Consider the following 6,781-nt stretch of genomic DNA (forward strand, 5'->3'; position numbering starts at 1 on the left):
TCAATTGACAGTGGTATCAGATGAAAAGAAGGCTGAGCACCAAAGAACTGATTCTATACAATTGTGTTGGAGAAGACTCTTCACAGTCCCTTGCACTGCAAGGAGCTCAAACCCATTGATCCTAAAGGAAATCAACTCTGAATATTCATTGGAAGGCTCCAATGCTTTGGCCACCTGATGCAAAGAACTGACTCATTTGAAAAGACCCTGATGCTGGGAGAGATTGAAAGCAGGAGGAGAAGGGGGAGACAGAGGATGAGATGGTTGGAGAGTATCACTGAATCTTTGGACAGGAGTTTGAGCAACCTCTGGGAGATGATAGAGGACAGGGAAGCCTGGTGTACTGCAGTCCATGGGGTCGCAAAGAGTGGGACATGACTTAGCGGCTGAACAACAACAACAATCGGAGGAAGTGGCTGATAACTGAAATAAAAATTAAGGTTACTTCTGCAGTTCAAAGTGTGTGAAAGGTTCATCCCCTTACAGCAAGACTTTTGGATTCAAATATATAAATGTTACTGTTTAGGTCCATAACAGGTTTCAGTGATGAATGTAAATTCAAATTTGACACTAAGACTTAAGCCCAAGAATCAAATGCAAGACTTTAACTGCTAGGCCATAAACAACAATTTAAAAAATACGGTGCGTTTACTTCAAAATTTAATTTTAGGACATGCTTATATGGACATGCTCCAGAACCCTGCAGGCAGTATGCTAAAAACATTAAACGTGAAGACACCTAGAAGTCACCTCTTTTTGACAGCTGAGCCCAGTTATGTTTACAAAGTACCTATACTTGGGCTCAATAAAGCAAGTGCTTTGAACAGACCATCAACTGCAATAAAAATAATACACAGGTTACAAAGGATGCAAGAGACAATGTAAGTTTAATACATGGGAAAACACCATCTATTTTGGCTGTTTATTTATTCCAGGACCAAAACAGCTACGAAATTTCTGAGTTTCTAATTTAGAAAATCTTAAATAGGGAGAGAACAGTTTGGGCAAGCCTGGCTAACAGTTTTCAAAAACTCATTAGTCCTGTAAAATTTCAATTTATCCTCTCACATTTGCAAGGCGTCCAGTGCATTTACCAATAATACCCTTTTCTTTTCAAGTTACCCTCACCTCCATCTGCAGTTCCCATATCATTAAGCTGAACACAGAGATGTGACTGCAGAAAAGCCATTCAGCATTTGTCAATAATCACTACTGAGACTCGGGGAAGGGGAGAAGCAGAAAATATTAACATTCTTTGGCAGATTCACTTTCCTCCTCATTCACTCAAACTTCATCAAAGTTCTGGGTTTTTTTTTTCTGCATTTGTAACTCCAACTGCAGTACATCAACACGTATTTATTGGGCAGGGACTATGTGCAGATCTTTGGCTCAGTGATGAAGGTGAAACGCTTGGTCGGAATCTGGAACGTGCTTCTCGAGAATAAATTCTGGGATTACCATCACCCAGACAATCGCCCACTACACACAGTGCCCATGCCTTCACCTTTGCTCACAACGAGGATGTGAGCAGATGCCTCGTGGGTCACTGGGGAGGATCCATGAGAAGGGCTCTGACAAGGACGTCACACACACTTACCCAAATGAGCGTGTGAGAATGAAAGCAATACCTGGGGTGGACAGCAGCCATCCTGTGGTCATGAGTGAAAGTTGCTCGGTCACGTCCAACTCTTTGCAACCCCATGGATTACACAGTCCATGGAATTCTCCAGGCCAGAATACTGGATTGGGTAGCCGTTCCCTTCTCCAGGGGATCTTCCCAACCCAGGGACTGCAGCCAGGTCTCCCACATTGTAGGCAGATTCTTTTACCAGCTGAGCCACAAGGGGAAGCCCAAGAATACTGGAGTGGGTAGACTATACCTTCTCCAGGGGATCTTCCTGACTCAGGAATCAAACCGGGGTCTCCTGCATTGCAGGAGATTCTTTACCTGCAGGCATAGAATTCTTCACCAGGTGGATTCTTTACCAACTGAGCTATCAGGGAAGACAGAGCTCAACAGAACACCCACCACAAAGAGGAGGAGGTGTGAAAGGCTGAGGGTGAAGTAACAGACATAGCAGTGGGGTGGGGTCTCCTGGCTAACCATGGCTTTCTGAGGGCGCGAATCTCTCATCTTCTACTCCTGCCAATACTACAGGAAACGCCTGTCATCCATCCATCATCTACTTACCTGCCTACCTACCCACCCATTATCTACCTCTCATCTACTGAATACAGTCAGGATTGTTATAAGGCTGACTTGTATTTATCATCTCACAGTGTTCCAGGCACAGACCTTTCTGCTGGAATCCCGCCCTGTGTGCCGTGGGTATGTGTATTATAATTTGCCCATCCTTTGTAGATTCTGTTCGGTGACCAGAGTTAAGTAGTGTGGCTCATTAGTGTGGCCTCCGGACCAGAGAGAGGGAGGAGGCAGCAGTGTTGATTCTTCGTGAAGGATATCCCGGGAAGCCACCTGCCCTGGGTGGGCAGAGCAGACCACGGACTGCAGGAATTTGAGTGAGCAGGCAGTGAGTGTCTGTGTGGGTGTGTGTGTGTGAACACGAAATGTGCGCCTCACCTCCCCCGCCCAGAGTTCACGGCCACGGGGCCGGGGCGGCTCAGCCACTCCGCCGAGACCTCCTCTGTGTCCAGCTCTCCTTTTAAGATGTCGGTGTGGACTCAGCAAGTCCCCTGGGACCCCAGTCCTCTCTGAGCCCCCACCTCCCCCGCAGGACTCACAGGCCCTGGAGGTGTTCCCAGGGAGCCCATGGGCTTTCCGGCCTACCTGGGGGGCTTCACTCAGCAGCAGCCCTGGAGGGTGCTGCCCCTCGCCGTGCAGGAGGACCACCCGGGGTGGCGGGGCTGGGGGGAGGGCTGCAGGCCCCTGCCTTGGTCCCCAGGTCGCTTCCTGGCAGCTGGCGGGTCTCGGCTTCCCGCGTGTTCAGAGCCGCCTTCCCCAGAAGCCTGTCCTGTCCGAGTTCCAGCTCTTGGTGTGTCCCGGGGGCGGGCATCTCCACGTCCACACGAGTGGAGTCTCTTCACCCCACAGCCTGGGCACTGGGGCTGGGGACGCACCCCCCCCCCCCCCCAGCTCTTCCTCAGACCTGTCCCAGCTGCGTGCGCAGACAGGGCGCTTTGGAGGGAGAGCAGCAGGGGCCCGGGGACTCGAGGAGGAGCGGGGGAGTGAAGCTGGTCTCCGTTCAGGAGGCGAGCCAGGCCCCTGGAGGTGACGTGGGAGGGGGAAGCCAGGAGCACCCCCCTGCCCTCCTCACCTGCAGCATCAGGGACCTGGGGGCGTCCCTGCCATCAAGGGCCAGAGAACCCGCCTTGCACCACATTCTGTTCTTGCTTTTGAAAAGTACTTCATATTTTCAGAAAGGCTTGACTGCTTTGAGATTGGAAAGGAAACGGGCTCTCCCATAAAGGTCTCCACCGCAGTGAGGTGGGGACGGAGAGACGCCCGCAGCAGCTCTCAGAGAAGCAGTGGATGGGGGGCTGGTGTCGCTGCCAGGGAGAAGGTTCCAGAAACGGCAGAAGGCTGCGTCCGCACCCAGCGCTCTGCTCTAGGAATTCGGACGCATCCCAAGAGAAGTCCCAGCCTCTTTAATTACAAGAACAGGGAAAACACAAATTGTATCAAATGTGCAATTTTTAGAAGCACAGAAAACAGCATTTTCCAACACACAACCAAGCTGCCCGTGCAAACCTGTGCCAACTGCTTTCTCTGCCTAACCCTACACCCTAACCCTAGTATCTTCTCACCTCAGGGAGTGTGCAGCATTAAAACAATTATGCTTTATTTTCTGCTCAAAAAGCTGAACTTGTTATTCTGGACAAACAAGTATTTGCAGAGTTGAAGGAGGTGATTCTTAAAGAGTTGCTCTTTCAGGTACACATAACTTACCAGTAAAGTAGAAACTTCTACTAGTGAAGATCAAAACAATTTAAACTAGTTCTTATCACTGACTTTAAGATACACATTGAGGTTTAATAATGTCTTAAAAAGTGAGTTTTATGAAGAACCAGGCAACGTCACTTTTCCCGCAAGATCCCATATTTGTGTTCTCTTTGTAGTATTCGCCAAAGCTCAATTTGAGGTATGGTGGTACTTTTTTCCTGTGATTACAAGTACTATTTTAATGCACTTATAATTTTAAATACCTACACTTATTCCCTTAATGCTCCCAAAGTAAACCAAGTCAGATACCATCAACCACACCAGACATTATGCAAAATGAACTACTGGGTCACTGTTGTTCACTGTCATCAAGGTCAAATCAGTCCTGGACAGCAGGAGGCAGGGTCTGCAGGGTGACTCAGATGTACCTGCCCAGCGGCAGACAGGGTCCGTCTGCCCCTCACTGCCTCCTGGCAGACACAGGAGCATTTCTAGGGGGTGGAGGGGGGAAGTCCCGGACCACCAGGTAAGGTAGCTTGTGCACGCTGGTCTCCACACCACGGAGGATGCTTTGTTTGTGCAAAGGGAAGCCTGCAGACAAAAGCGGGTGTCAAAATCATCAGAGTCTCCCTTTTCAGGGATTGAGAGAAACCTTTGAACTTGTCTTCAGTTAAATACCAAGTCCAGGCACAAAGACCGCTGGGTCTGTATTTCTAAAACTGAGTCATTCAGCCCACTGGAAGAGAGAGATGACTGGGCTCAGAGCTCAGCCTCAGGGACCAGTCTTGAAAATAACCAAGTTACGATCTCTAGTTTTATGTATTGTTTTGCCTCATCTCTCAGCTTTGAGGATCCCAGTTCCCCAACCAGGGACTGAGCGCAGGTCACAGCAGTGAAAGCGCCGCATCCTAACCACTGGACTGAGAGGGAACTCCCTCACATCACGATTTCTAACTTAAAACTTGATCTCAACTATTTTCCAGCAAAACGGATAAAAGTGACAGAATCAAGGTTAAAACATAAAATGAAAATAAGAGAAACATAAGCCAGGATATAAATTCTGGATAAGAGATGAAAATGCAAAAAAAACATAATGGGAAGGTTTCTAAGTGGACCAGGGGTTCATCATGAACAAATGAGCTGGAGGTTCAACATCTTAAACAATATTCAGGGATTTGTTCAAGTCCTAGAAAGTGTACCGAGATTATGAAAAATGTGTAGTTACCTTCAGGAAAAGCTAATCATTTACAAATATTTATTGATAAAGTTCATTTCCCAAATTGCCTATAGCTCCTAATTGAAAATCCATGAGGTTAATGCAGCTATAAACTCTCTGAGAAAAAAAAAAAACTCTCTGAGATGCTGGTGAGTTTTCTTCTCTTTATGTCTCTGTTAGTGTTTATTTTCACTGCTGGTGCAATTTCCAGATTGGGTTCTTTAATAAGTTGGTGTTTTATCCATATGTAGTAAATAAAGAGCTACTCATCTTGGGGGTAAAATTATCAGCAGGTTGGGTGACTTATCCACGATGTCACAGAAGTGAATTGCTCACCTTTAGAAGAGAATGCCTTCACAGCTCCTACCTCTTTTCAATTATCTAGTTTGTTTAACCCTCAACCAGGAGACACCTGGGTTCCAGAACTCTTCTCCATGATCCAAACCCCCGCCCGCACGGCCTCTGCAGTGATGGGCAGCTCCTCCGTTACCAAACATCACAGAGCAGAACAAAAAGCCCCAAATGAGAAACCAAGGAAAGAATGGAAGTGCCAAAAACACAAGATACAAAGGAAACGCTCATGCTTCTTGTTCTCAAGCTCAGTCTACCGCAAGAACTGTTCCTAGACCCGTCTATTTCCTAGGGAGAAACCAAACAACTCCAGGCTTACTTGTGAAGGAAAATGAATTCAAAACCTAACTTATTGTTCAATTATCTGAATGTGTGGGGAAGTTTCTATGTACTCTTCCCACTGTGTATCCCTAAAACTTCCCCGATTGTCAGAGTGGAAAACGTTTATTTCTGAGGCTGCCTGTTTTTCCTTGGAGGGGGTGTTTGTGGGCGGGTGTGACATATTCCTTTTTCTGGGTAAATTTAGGTCCTAACAAGACCTGTTCCCAAGCTGTCCTTGATACTGTAAATAGAAAAAGTAAATAAAACAGAAATGTTTTATATCACACATATAATCCATCTTATATAATGTCAGTTACACAAGAAATGTGGTGACGTTGGTCCTGACTTGTAAAAAGTTATGAAAGTTCAGGTGTCCTTGAGGTTCAACCAGAAAGAAAACATAAATGGAAGAAAAGCAGCAGCTGGAGAGGGAAGGAGCCCACACTCCTGAGACATTCCTAGTTCACAGATAACTCTGTGGCACAAAAACACGCGCAGCAGACCGACTTGGAAAACATTTGGTGGAATGTGCAAAATCCCCATGTTCACGAGTGACCACATTTGGGACAGTCAGACATTTATTTCCAGGTTTGAATCAGATACAGTGAGTGATTCACAGGGATATACACATATCCCTTCACTTTGGGAGCTTATGAATCATGTTTTCCATTCAGTGACGCAGGGAACCCTTAACAACATGCATGGGCTCTCGCATCCAGGACTCCCTCTCCTCCTCTCTCCCCTCTCACCAGCATTCTGATGATCTCCCTCTGGGTTGGTTCAGTGTGCAGTGAATACTGAACTCAGCCACAAGTAAGAGCTTGAGGCAGAGCCACTTAAGAGTAATCTGCAAGCCTTCCTTCTGAAGACATCACACCAGAACCTCACATGCAGTTATAAATTAGGACAGGAAACCCAGTGCTAATAGCAAGGTTCTCTAATTGCTCACCAAAAAGAACGATGAGACAATCCCTGCTCCAGTGTATCCTCTG

Source organism: Muntiacus reevesi, chromosome 4 (genome assembly GCF_963930625.1).
Source record: "Muntiacus reevesi chromosome 4, mMunRee1.1, whole genome shotgun sequence".
NCBI classification, from domain to species: Eukaryota; Metazoa; Chordata; class Mammalia; order Artiodactyla; family Cervidae; genus Muntiacus; species Muntiacus reevesi.